Source organism: Nicotiana tabacum, chromosome 2 (genome assembly GCF_000715075.1).
Source record: "Nicotiana tabacum cultivar K326 chromosome 2, ASM71507v2, whole genome shotgun sequence".
NCBI lineage: Eukaryota > Viridiplantae > Streptophyta > Magnoliopsida > Solanales > Solanaceae > Nicotiana > Nicotiana tabacum.
Window position 1 is genome coordinate 34,443,184 of NC_134081.1, and position 14,418 is coordinate 34,457,601.

The following is a 14,418-nucleotide window of genomic DNA, read 5'->3' on the forward strand; positions in this document are numbered from 1 at the left end:
GTGATTGGTATTGAGTTGACGCACATGCTAGGTGACGGGCGTGTGGGCGTGCATCGTAGTAATTGTGACTCGGTCGATCCCGTGAAACTGTGTAGTCACTGAATCTTGCTATTACTCATGAATACTCTATGTGTTAGAGAATTTGAGTTGTGATTCATGTTAGAAATCATGTTTAGGCTATGTGCTGGTATTATTTGGACCCACAGTGGTCGTTCTTTTGCTACTGAGTTATTTGCTTAAATTGCAGTTATGTACTCAGTCACATTCATCGTTGCATATCATATCTCTGTCTCTGTTACCATTTATTGTCACATCATGTATCATTGTTTTGGGCTGATTTGGCATGAGTGTTGTGATCCCGAGAGACTGGAGAGATTGATGAATGAGTGAGGCCGAGGGCCTGTTTATGAGTGGTATTGATGGGATAGGGCTGCGCGCCGCATCGTGTACTATTGACTCACGATGGGATCGGGTTGCATGCCGCAGCAGGTATTATTGATTCATGATGGGATGGGGTTGCGCGCCGCTGCAGATTTTATTAGCATTTAGGCAGGATCCCCCCCTTCTGGAGTCTGTCATACCAGCAGTGAGCTCAGGTACCGTACAGTGCTGAGTGACTGAGTGTGATGAGCGAGAATTGAGATAGTCAAATTGAGTATTCTGAGAGTTTGAGTACGTGAGGTTTTCATTGTGTTGCATCACATGTGACATGCACATTGACATGTAGATATAGAGATGTAATATTCCTCATATCGGTCATACTTGGCATATTTTATCTGTGTTGAGCTTAACTGTTAAACCTAGAAGCATGTCTACATTCCTATAGATTATGAGTTTCTCTAAGATATTATTGTCATATAACCTGTCATATATGTATTGTTAAAAAATCTGTATTTGGATTATATTTGTTGAGCTCGTCACTGCTTTCAGCCCAAGATTAGTCTTATTACTTATTGAGTACATTGGATTGGTTGTACTCATACTACACTCTGCACTTCGTGTGCAGATCCAGGTACTTCTGAGCACGGCGGTTGTTAGCTTTGGAGCTTTATCTATCGGAGACTTTTGAGGTAGCTGCCTTGGCGTCCGCAGACCTTGACTCTCCTTCTTTTTAGGTATTTGTACTGTTCTACCTTTCTGGACAGTGTTTAGCAGTCAGATTATGTTGTCAGTTAGATACTCATTTACTTAGTGACACCACGATTTCTTGAGCTTATTTTACTATGTTTCCAAATTTAAAGATGCCTCGTTTATTGTGATTGTCGGCTTGCCTAGTATTGTGATAGACGTCATCACGACATGTGAGATTTGGGTTGTGATAGATAAATTGTATATGAAATTTTAATTAAGCTAAAACCTCTCTGGTGAGGGTAAATAAGTTTCTAATATAGTATAGATAGGTAAAAATGTTATTTCTCAATTGCAGAACTGCAAACTCTACGATGGCATCATTGATTTCTCAATTGTATAACTACGAATTCCATAACATTATTCTTGATTTCTTAATTGTAGAACTACGAACTCTATGATGCCATTATTGATTTCTCAATCGTAGAACTATGAACTCCATACACTATTCTTGATTTCTTAATTGTAGAACTACGAACTCCATACGCTATTCTTGATTTCTTAATTGTAGAACTACGAACTCCATGGCATCGTCCTTGATTTCTCAATTGTAGAACCATGAAATCTATGACGTCATGCTTGATTTTTCAATTATAGAACAAAGAACTCTATGACGTCATCTTTAATTTCCCAATTGAAGAACAACGAACTCTGTGTCATTATCCTTGATTTCTCACTTATAGAACCATGAACTCCATGACATCATCCTTAATTTCTCAATTTTTGAACCACGAACTTCTTGACATCATCCTTGATTTCTTAATTGTAGAATCATGAACTCCATGACATCATCCTTGATTTCTCTATTGTAGAACCACGAACTCTATGACATCATCCTTGATTTCTTAATTGTAGAACTACGAACTCTATGATGTGATCTTTGATTTCTCAATTGTACAACCATGAACTCCATGTTGTCATCTTTGATTTCTCAATTGTAGAACCATGAACTCCATGATGTCATCCTTGATTTCTCAATTGTAGAACTACAAACTTTATGACGTCATCCCTAATGTCTCAATTGTAGAACCATGAACTTTATGATGCCATCCTTGATTTTTTAATTATAGAACTACGAACTCTATACCATCATCTTTGATTTCTCAATTATAAAATAACTAACTCCATGTCATCATCCTTGATTTCCTAATTGTAGAATCATGAATTCCATGACGTCATCCTTAATTTTTAATTGTTAGAACCACAAATTCCTTTACGTCATCCTTGATTTCTCAATTGTAGAACTACGAACTCCATGACGTTGTCACGACCCAAATCCTTACATTGGAGTAGTGATGGAACCTAGTCTCTAAAGTTAAGTAAGCCGATCACTTATCAACATTTAAATCAGTAAAATATGATAAAATAAAGCAGAGTATAACATAAATGCGGAAATAAAGAAAATATAGGCCAACACGACGATAATCACAACATATCCCCGGAACTAGGTAGTACAGAATCACGAGCTCTAACTGAATAGATGAGATTATCTAGAAATATAGTACTAAATTCACATCAAACAACATCGATTCTACGGATCACAACCCAAATTCAAGTCTATGCAACTATAAACTTCCGAATTTCGAAACCAATACCGATTCATACCAAAACAACTCTGATTGACTTTAATTTTTTCAAACAAGTCATAATTGACATTAGGGACCTATTCAAACTTCCAGAATCGGGAGCCGACCTCAATATCAATAAAGTCAACTCCCAATCAAACTTTTCAAAATCTCCCATTTTTCAACTTTAGCCAGTTCATGCCGAAACGACCTACGGACCTTCAAATCAACATCCGGACACACTCTTAAGACCAAAATTACCATACGGAGCTATTGGAATCATCAAAACCCCATTCTAGAGTCGTCTTCATACAAGTCAAACTACGATCAACCTTTACAACTTAAACCTCCAACTTAGGAAATATGTATCCCATTTCACTCTGAAACTCACCCGAAACCAAAGCCAAACACCCTGACAAGTTACATAACCACAATGTAGCATAGAGGAGGTAATAAATAGGGGATCGGGACTAAAAAAACTCAAAACACCGGCCGGGTCATTACATAGTTGAGTTGAAACCTTAAGTTTATTTTATGTGTGATTCACCCCTGTTAGTCGAGAAAATAATTACATAAACACAATCACCTCAGATATGTTAATTAAACCATGTTTTTGAGCCCTTCTTGATGTCCTGTTAAGACCTCATACCTATTGTACTGTGCTAATTGATCTTTATGTCTGTGATGTCATGTTGTATAGTTTCCGTTCAACAAAAATGACTTCCACCCTTGTCCATTCTCCCATATTGAACTTGTTTGACCCTAGCTGACAGTCTATTCATGCTACTATGATGAAATGATCTATGTGTGTTCCTCATGATAAAGAAGACATATAACAAACCTTGTTAGTATATCAGACAAACATGCTCTCATATCTGTATATAATTTGTTATGATTAACCCCTATAATTAGTGTTAGTGTTTGCCATATCATGACTGTTTAAGCATTGTAATGAAAACCACATGAAGCTCTGGCTACTACGTTGATTGAATAACTCTTCTTAATTTCTATACTTGAGCTCACAGATGTCACAATAATTCAACTGTGTCCATGGACTATTATATGATCTTAGCTTGAGGAATTTTGTATTTATATCTGTGTGTTAACTCTGTACCTGCCATGATTCTGATCTTTCTATGATGTTGTATTGGTAATTTCCATGATTCTGACCTTTCTATGATATTGTATTGGTTTAGTGAATAATTCTCATTAAGAGACGTGTTCCTAATGATCATGATGACATGTTCTTACTTGAATGACTCTAACTGTTAGACTTGACCATGACACTATACTATTCTGGTTCATGTATGCCTGTCATAATAACCTGTACACAAAATTTTGCATTGAGTTTTGTTGACATACTTTGTTAGTGAACCTGGTCACATGTTCAAATGTTAGTTTATTTTGATTTGTTTGCCTTACAAAGTTAAAGTAAATATTATTACCTATTGTCTTATGCATGTTGATCTTGCTTCTTATAGAGGACTTAACCTGAAGTTGTTTGGGTATGAAAATTGGGGAGTCTGATAGGCTATGTATTGTTATAACTAGATATCATGTCATTAGGATTAAACAAGACTAAAATTAACTTCCCCATTCAGGTTGATGTCTCTTCTGGCCTGATTGGTTGGCATGCCCTTTTAGGAATGTTGAATGAATCTATTAGCCTAAGTGTTTAATGAGATGGGGCCTTAGTTGGATGTATGCCTGCTCTCAAACTATGCTGAAGTTATTAAAGTAAATGTAAATTTTTCTTATGACCTTAATTTACTTAGGAGAGACAGGAAGAATGGCGGGAGCTTTTGACCAATCTGAGCGAAGAATTCATTAACTAGAAACTTTCTTGGTAGATTGGTAGAGTGATCATGAGAAGCAAGGGGAAATACTTCATCGAGTTGGTGGGTCTTGAAGGTACTCAAACGTATGCACCACTGAGGGTTCTGGGACAGTTTGGATTGATTCAAGACGTGCCTCTCCGGTTCAAGAACAACTTTGTACAAACATGATTACAACAGGCAGATTTCGATCCCAAGGGTAAGAAGACTCCAGGGCGAGTGGAATGACCTGATCACAATGGGAATGGGGCAAAACTCCTGGTGCACACCTGAATATTTTGTGTGAATCAATAAAGAAGATGAATTGGTCAAGCCTAGTAGAGAGGTATTAATGGGATTGGAGGACTCGGCAGCAGCCATATGAATATACCATGAGATCCTACCCCACTACCTTGTCACCAATGCCATGTATCAACATGTGATTCCGGTATTGGTTGATCACATGCTGTTGTTGCCGGATAATGACAACCAGATAGTTGAATACATACAGATCGAGCCTGAGACAGAATCAGAGGAGGATCCAGAAGAGAAACCAGAGTACAATCATGATGAGGATGAGGAGGAGGTGGAAGAGGATCCTGAAGATCCAAAAGAAGAGAGCCACTGCGAATAAACAATGATATAATGGCGGTTATTTTTACGTTTTGCAACAGTTTCAAACTTCCATAATACGCATTGATAACATTTTTAAAACCCGCCATAATCCCGTCCTCCACAAGCGTAATACGGAAGTTTTCACAAAACCGCCATAATTGTCGAGCGGATAATACGACAGTTTTCATTTGTATAATATGGCGGTTTGAAACCGCCGCAATTCGAAATCATGTGCCAAAACATACTGCATATTATGGCAGTTAATAATCACCCTTATTGTACATTTTTAGTGCCGTAATTTTAGATTAATTTATTTATTAGAGTAATTTTTTTATTCCACATCTACATTATACTTACTACACCTTATGCTTCTAATCATCTATGATGCTTTAAAAAGCAATAAATTTGACAAAAATATAAAGTTTCAAACGTAAAAGATCTTCATTGTATAAAACACACAAGTACTCCAAAATACATCATCAAATATCTTAAGTTTTAAAGAATTATTCAACAAAAGATCCAAAAAATAAAACGATATTTGACCCTAACAATGATTACTAATTAACACATGTATGGTGATCTTTTTGGCTCAATTGGAAAAGTGACATACTGTCTAGAAAGTCAGAAAAGAGCAAGTTTACAAATATCATGGGTATAGTTTCTAATATGAATGTCCGATATCATATATTATATAGCTCACAACTCAGGTTTCGCCATGCTTTTGTGTTTGTAGTCTTGTTAAATGAAAGAACTTGTAAGTTCAGATTCACAGAGTAAGCCTTCTCCAAAATATTACGATGTTAAAACCAAAATACTAAGAAGTTAAAACTTGCCCTATGTATGGCCTTCTCCAATATATGTTCATCATCATCAATCATGGGTGAATACCTTGAATAGGACAAGATTGCTTTTATTTTCTGCAGGATAGAGATCATGTCATCGCACTTTCTCTCTACCAGCCTCAAGAATACTATCTGAACAACAAATGAGTATCAAATATTAAAATTCAAGGTTTGATTTAGCAATTTCCAAAACAAGGTGACTAATTAATATGTGTTCTAAGTTTCTGTCTCTTAAAGAGATCAAGGATATAAGGGAAGTTTTCTTCTAGTCAGTGATTTGATTATTTTCCATAAAATATCATTAGGAAAAGTTTTTTAATAAAAATTGGACATTACATGTTGCATCTCTAACATGCACATCGTAGTAGAAAAATTAACAGAAAAAGTTACCAGGCATTTGAAACACATGATTATAGACGCTATCAGTCATAAAAGAATGTCGACCAACTTCAGTTAGATTTATACGACTGATCCAAACAAAGGTTAGAATATAAAAACAAGAAATATTATTCTCATCTTCAGAAGATTTGTGGACAATAATTCTAAGTCAAACTCTCGTAAATATTGAAACTTATCACCAATCAGACTATGCAAAGAATTTAACCAACAAAGTAAATAAAAGAACGGAAACACAAAAGAAATGTGATTAAGAAGCGAAGATCCCTTTTGAGTAGAGCCTCTAAATTTGTCCAATCTCAGTAGAATAAACATATATTAGAAAAGACTGATTACTCAAAAGTTTAACAAAAATCAGAAATCAACGAAATTATTTTAGTAGAAAAAGCATGATTAATAAGTAAAACTAGACAACTCTTCATGTACTAAACTTGATTACGAGTTACTCTAGTAGTTAAATCTCATAAGAAAGTCAAATTGCCGGTTTATCCTAATTCTCTTTCTTTTTTTATTTCTCAGACAACTTTATTTCTATATTGCACAACAACTAGTCAATCTGATGGATAAAGATGACATAAAACTGGAAAATTTCCTTCTGCTTCTTGTGGTACTACCTATTAGCTTCTTCAAGGTAGAGTTTTATCAGTATATCTAATTGTGTTTGTCCTGAAATAGCTGTCATAAGTTAAAAACTTATATAGTCAATTTGATTATAAATATATGGTCATTCTTATATGATTCTTCTTTTCGTGAGGTTTATTATCAATTGAATTTACGAATATCGGGCTATTAACTATAGGATAAAGGGAACACGAGAGTAACTTTCTCATACACGTCACCAAGTCACAAGTCAAGAAACACACAGCCAAGCAAACAATGACTCTAGTTTACATATAGTGCAAAACTCGGACTAAAAATGTGTAATGACCCGACCGGCCGTTTTGCTTTCTAGATCTCCGTTTCTTTATTTAAGACTCTTCATATGTGATTTTATTGTTTGATGACTTGCGGGGATGGTTGGTTTGGTTTTGGAAAGGTTCGGGTTAAAATCGGAACACTTAGTTCCTTAATAGTAGCCTAAGATGGCCAAGTTGGACTTGAGTTAATACTTTGAGTAAACGACCTCAGAACCGGTATTGATGGTTCCAATAGGTTTGTATGATAATTTTGGACTTGGGCGTATGTTCGGATCGGTTTCGTGTAATCCGGGAGCGTTTCGGCGCTTAATGTTGAAAGTTGGCGCCTTGTGATGGTAGGCTATAATCTCGTATTTTAGTCACTTATTGCACTCTAATTTACTGCACTTTACTTATTTTGAGCTTTAATTGATAGTATTTTTCACTTATTGCATATTTTATGCCTTGTAGAAATGATTCCGAGTTATGTAGATATTGTGGAGCTAAATCAAATAATTGGAGCTTTGAAGTCTGAGTAAAAGCCCAAGGGATTAAGCCGGGATCGTGTTCGGGGGTCGAGGATCACTTTTGGTTGTCAAAAATCAAGGAAGAAGCAACACTCTGAGGAAATGCACTGATGCGACGCACCATGCATAGAACTATGCGACGCATCAGTGCAAATGTACGTCAGAAATTTAAGAAGTTCAGAGACTTGTAATTTTTGGGTCTCACAAAAAAATACACTAATGCTAGGCATAGTGCATGGCATAGTGCGTAGCATCAGTAAAAAATTCTGTCAGACAAGCTAAGTTCATAGAGTTTACGACCGAGAAAATTGCACTAATGCGATCCACTGGGCATAGCATAGTGCGACGCATGAAAAGCATTAAGTTTGCAAGTTTTTCTATTACGGCTAGAAAAGGGTGATTTCGTTTGGGCCCGACCCTACTTGGTATAAATACATGGAAAAATATTATTTTCTAAAAATTTTGACACACTTTAGACCTAAGGAAGCCAAGGAGGAGCAAAAGTACAAGGATTTCATCATTCTTTCCTCACTCAAGACCCGAGTTTGGATTGAATTTATGTTTTCCCATACGTTAATTTTATTTGTGACGAATTTCTCCATATCTATGGAGTAGTGCCCTTTAGGGTTTGATGGATATGGTGTATTGATGATTGTTTGTGGATTATAACTCTAGTTTTATGTATTGAAGCATTTTTGGATGATTTAACTGTTGCATCTATATTCACTTGTTCATGTAATCGAGAGAGGCATAACTTGTGACAAATTTATATTATTTTGTTGGTTGAGTTCATAGATTCTTCTTAGTAATCGAAAGAGTCTAGTTGAATCATTGATTAAACCTAGTTAGGAGAATAACCGAAAGATATTTTCCTAAAGACCAATTCACTACGCATTCTTGCATATCATCACGTGCTTAAATTAGTTCATCTTGTGAGGTTGAAACTTAATCGAGAGAGGAGTTTTTGCTAAACGGTTGAACTGATAATTGAGTGAATTCAAGAGACTCACTTAAACATTACAAGTGAATTATCTAGAGTTATATCCCAAATAATTATCTTACACCTATCCTATCAACCCCTATTTCCTCCCACTGATAACTTTCTTGTTTCAATTGTCATTAGTCAATAGCTTTAGATCTTAATTAATTTTAATAAAAAATTATATAAATCTCAATTGTTGATCATCTTGGATAGCGATCAAGCTAAAAACTATGAGAATACTGTTTAAATCCAATCCTTGTGGATACAATATTATACTATACTATATTTGATTAGCGAGCATAAATTAAGTGTGTGTTTCGAGCTCGTCACCTTGAAGTTTTAGAGTTTTGTAAATTTGGTTTGAAGTAGGCTTTGGTGTTATCGATATCCGTTTGGGATTTTGAGCCCGAGAATAGGTTCGTATGGTGATTTGTGACTTGTGCGTAAAATTTGACGTCATTCCGAGTTGTCTAAGTATTGTTTGTCGCATTCGGAGCTAGTTGAAGAAGCTTAAAGTTCATAAGTTGAATATTTTAGTTTTAGGGAGCGATTCTTTATTTCGATGTTGTTTTACATATTTCGAGTAGGTCTGTATTATGTTTACAACCTTGTTGGTGCAGTTGGACGGGGTCCCGGGTGGCTGGGGTGTGTTTCGGACCACACGAAGTTAAGTCCAAATTGCAGAAATTGCTAGTGCTTGTTTTCTTCTTTACGAACACGAAAGGATTCTTGCATTTGCGATAAAGGATTTGGAGGTTGGGTAATATTTTTCTTCATGTTCGCGATGTATGGGTCGCGTTCGCGTATAAGGGACTGGTCTGGGGTCAGAAGCCCTTTTGCCCTTCCCGTTCGCGCAGGGCCGGTCGCGTTCGCATAGTGATGGATTGGCTAGCCTTCGCAATTTTGAGGTGCTGATCACGCTCGTGAATAAGGCCTTTGGGGCGAGGAGCAGTTTTGCCTTCGCAATCGCGAGGCTTCTTTCGCGATCGCGAGGCTTCTTTCGCGATCACGAGGCTTCTTTCGCGATCGCAAAAAAGGATTCACTGGGCAGAAACTTTTAATAATCGGGATTTAGCTTATTTCCTTCATTTCTCACATTTCTTGGCCGATTCTAGAGCTTTTTGGAGAGATATTTTCACCTAGCAATTGAAGGTAAGTAATTTCTATATAATGTGAGTTTAATACATAGATTATGGGTAGATTTTAACATAGAAATTGTGGAAATTATGGGATTATATTAAAACTCCTAGGTTTTGGTAAAAATGGGATTAGACCACGAAAATGATTATGAAATTGAGTATAAATTATATATTTGAGTTTGTAAGGTTACGGGTAACATTTATCTATAAAATATTTCAAAATCCGGGCACGGGGGCCCGATCGTGACTTTTAAGAATTTTCCAAATCGGTTTGGGTAATTATTCTAATAGTTAAATTGAGAACTTTTGAGCATATATTGATTAGTTTGTATGACTTTTGGTTGGTTTCGAATTGCTCGGCATCGATTTGAGGCTATTAGTGTGAATTGAGGATCGGGGAGAGGACTTGAAAATGAGGTAAGTCTCTTGCCTAAACTTGTAAGAGGGAATTAACCCCATAGGTGTTTAAATGGTTATTTGTTAGTAATTGTGGGTGCTATGTACGCACAAAGTGACGAGAGTTCGTACGTAGTTAAAAATAATGTTATGTCCGGGTAGACATAGGACTTTATTATACAATTACTTGTACTATTTGAATCCAACTTGGTAATTTAATTGCTTGTATTAGTAAGTGAGACTTGATTAGAGACTATATCAGACCAAGCTTTGTTACTTTGGGTTTTGGCGAAATATTCGATTATTGATAGAAAATTTATGTTCCTTTATGTACTTATCTTGTTGTTGTAAACGTATATCCTGTAGTCCGAAGAGTTCCCCTATTCCTATGGATCGGGCGGAATACCTCGGCAATATTTATATATAATGAGATGTATCCCTGAATCGGTCTGTACGACCTCAGTAGTGTATGTACACGATTATTATGGATCGGACCATACGACCTCAGCATAACTCGTGCGTGATGTTTCAAGGAGTCCGATTATACTCGATATTTCCTTCATGACTTGAGAAATTATAATTACTTGCTGGCTCTTATTGGTTGAAATTGGCATGTGATATTTGAGGACTTTTAAATTGATATTTTGTTAAAAAATCACTTATTTATTGCTTCTTATTCCATTGTTACTGTTTTATTTCATGCCTATTTATAATTCTTGCACTTTATATATATTGACCACTAGTAAGTATCGATGTCGATCCTTCGTCACTACTTTTTCGAGGTTAGACTAGATACTTATTGGGTATGCGTTGTTTTACATACTCACGCTACACTTCTGCACAAATTGTGCAGGTACTGAGGTAGGTACATCTGGTGTCCGTCCAGGCACGTATCTGCATTACCCTAGACCTAGTGGTGAGCTGCTTTCCATTCTCCGATCTTCAGCACCCGGGTTGTATTTACTATTTCTATCTATTTTATTTCAGACAGTAGTTGTAGAGGTTTTGTATATTCTACTAGATTGCCCGTGCGCTTGTGACACCGAGTTTTGAAAATTGCTAGTAGATATTTATGGTTTATGCCTATTTATTTTACTACTTCACTCTTATGTTTTATTTTATGCTTTACATCACCATGACCATTTATTATTGGTTTCTTTATTAAATAAAAATTCATGACTTTAAAAATAATAAAAAAAATAATTAAATGGATAGTTCACCGTTGGCTTACCTAACGGCAACATTGGACGCCATCACAGCCTATACTGGGTATTTGGATCGTGACAGAGTGAACACGACACAACAAAGCAGAGTCAACAAGAAATAGTAAAGTGCTCAAAAAAATGTTCAGTAGTACAGTGCAAATTCTAAGTACCAGAAACACAAGACAAGCATAGAAAACAAAGGAGAATGTGAGTGGACTTCAAGTGTTCATACATTTCTTAGAATTGTTGAAAACAAAAACCTTATAAATTTGCAGAGGCGGAGGAAATAGGTAGAAGCAGCAACAACTAGCAACTTTTTGACGGCAAAAATGTTATTCCCTTATCACATAGGCGGAAAAGGAGAATAAAATCACTCAATCTCAAAAACAATTCCATCTAAAAATGAAAAAGAGAATAATATCACTCCAAATGATATCATAGTCAATTTCATAAGAACAACCCAATTCTTCAACCAATTCCATTTCACAACTGCATTGGATGATATAACATTAAACGACCAAAAACACTCTACTCCATACACAACTCTTGTTTGTCAACTAAATTTTAACGACAAATTAAATAATTTATTAGAGCAGCAGATACATACAACAAAACCCTAGATCTACTAACTACATTCAAAGAACAAAAGCAAACTAACAATGAAACCCTAAATCCACATGAATAAATAATCAACACATAGAGAAAATAGAGAAGACCTTGTTTAGAGATGGGATTTGACATCATCGGAGACCAGAAGCTTCGTTGTTCTTTTTCCAAATCAATGCCACCATATCACTGGCCAATCGAGGGCCTTCGCGAGAAGAGGGAAAGAGAATATGCACAGAGAGAAGGGGGAGTTGACGATGATCTGTGATACACTGCCGATGAGAGATTTGTGGGCGGGAGAGATGGAGATTGTATAAAGTAGGGTTTATTCGGGGTATGGAGAGTGACGAGGGATTTCTAATTTGTGAGAGTGAGATATCCTTGCTTTTTAAGATAAATCAAACAAATATATGAAAAGTTATAATAACACAGTGGCGGTTCAAAACAGCCATTTTATGTATCGAATCATTGTTTAACCGTCGTATTAAAATCGCCTTAATAACTCCTTTTTATGTAGTGAGCTTGGGAGGAGACTCCAGGAAAGACTATTGCATTACTCGTTGATTTCCTCTTTGTACTTTTCATTCCCTAAGGGAGATTCTATAAGCCCATGCAACCCCTTTGTAAACCCAGTAAAATCATATTGTAGCTATTGGAAAAGTAACCCCCCCCCCCCAAATGAAGTCTTTGAAACCCGCTTGTAACCGACAAAATTCCACCAATGAAAGATTAAGTTTGCTCCGGATCCGAATGTGCTGGAATCTGATTGTTTGTCAAACGCTTGCAACATAGGCCTACCTCCGGCAAAGAGAGGTCCTTACATATCTTAGGAAACGCACTTGTCTGAATATGTGAACTAACTGCTCTATGTGATTATATCTATGCAAACGCTAAGACTAACTTCTACTTTTCTTTATTTTCTTGCTTTATCGCTTTATTTATTTATCCCCGAAACAGAGATTGATTTATGTTGATACCTAAAACTACACGATCCACAGTATAATCTAAGGTCCAAAGGGAAGATGACTACTACAGACAACCCGATCGGAAATGCTCTGGTGGTAGCCGACAAGCAAGGGGGGATCAGGGGAAAGGACGAGACTCGGAATGATAACATGTTGCCCGAATAGAACAAGAAATGGAGTCGCTAAGGGAAGAGGTAAAACATATCAGGGAATTGGCTCACATGGTCATGACGACGCTCCCACAACCACCCAATTTTCCATCGCTCGATTCACTCCTAACCATTTTCCTCCATCAACCCGACAACCTACTAATACCCTAACTACTATCACCACAAACCCCGCTGTAACCCAAGTCATACCACATGTAACCCCGGCAAACCCTCCAAATCCTCCCATACACACACCCTATGTTCCCAATTATGTTTAGGCTCCAGAAAATCCACCAGCCACCGCCAATTTGGTCTACACCCCTCCTCATGACAATTTTACTTTTACCAACAACCAGACTCAGTATATACCAGCGGCACACACCTCCACACATGAGCGGTATGTTCCACCCATATATGTTGCTTCTAAACACACCTTTACTGCACCTTTCACGGCCAGAGTGCCTTATGAGATAGACCAATATACTGAAATGGAGAGAGAAGCAAAATGCCAGGAAGAAGAGTCATTGTCGGAACAACTACGTGTATTAAGCAAACGAATAAAGAACCTCCAAGTTGCTCGAGGGAGAGAAAGCTTGGATTATGAGGATCTATGCAAACACCCTGATGTTGACATGCCCAAAGGGTACAAGCCTCCAAAGTTTTACTTCTTTGATAGGACAGGCGATCCCCACGCTCACTTGAGGGCATACTGTGACAAGTTTGTCGAAATAGGGAGAAACAAAAAGTTAAGAATGAAACGGTTTATAAGAAGCTTGATTGGGGAAGCGCTTACTTGGTACAACAAGCAGGACCCCATAAGTTGGAGGGAGTGGTAGGACATGGCCGATAAATTCATGAACCGCTTCAGGTTTGACACTGAGATTACCCCGGACAGATTCGCTTTGGTAAATCTATAAAAGAAGCCTTCCAAGTCTGCTCCAAGAATATGCTCGTCGTTGGAGATCAGAAGCTGCTAGGGGATAACCTCTATTGGATAATAACGAGCTGACTAAGTATTTCATCAATGCTCAAGAAGGAATTTACTTCGAGGAGATGACGGGGATGATGGGTTAGAAGTTCCTTGAGCTAGTCAAAATGGGAAACTTTCTGGAAGAAGGCATTAAGTCTAGGAAGATACAGTCAATGGTTGTACTACAGGCTGCTAGTAAGGCTATACAGTCTGGTTTCATCGG

At 37.0% G+C, this 14,418-nt stretch overlaps 1 long non-coding RNA gene across 1 annotated transcript; it reads right to left on the reverse strand.

Moving 5' to 3' along the window:
• Positions 1–5,539: 5,539 nt before the first annotated feature.
• LOC107772098 (uncharacterized) lies at positions 5,540–12,697 on the reverse strand. The gene is made up of 2 exons (XR_001644975.2): positions 12,222–12,697; positions 5,540–6,096 (listed from the first exon to the last, which is right to left on the reverse strand). It is a non-coding gene; the product is annotated as an uncharacterized LOC107772098 (long non-coding RNA).
• Between the last annotated feature and the right edge of the window lie 1,721 nt (positions 12,698–14,418).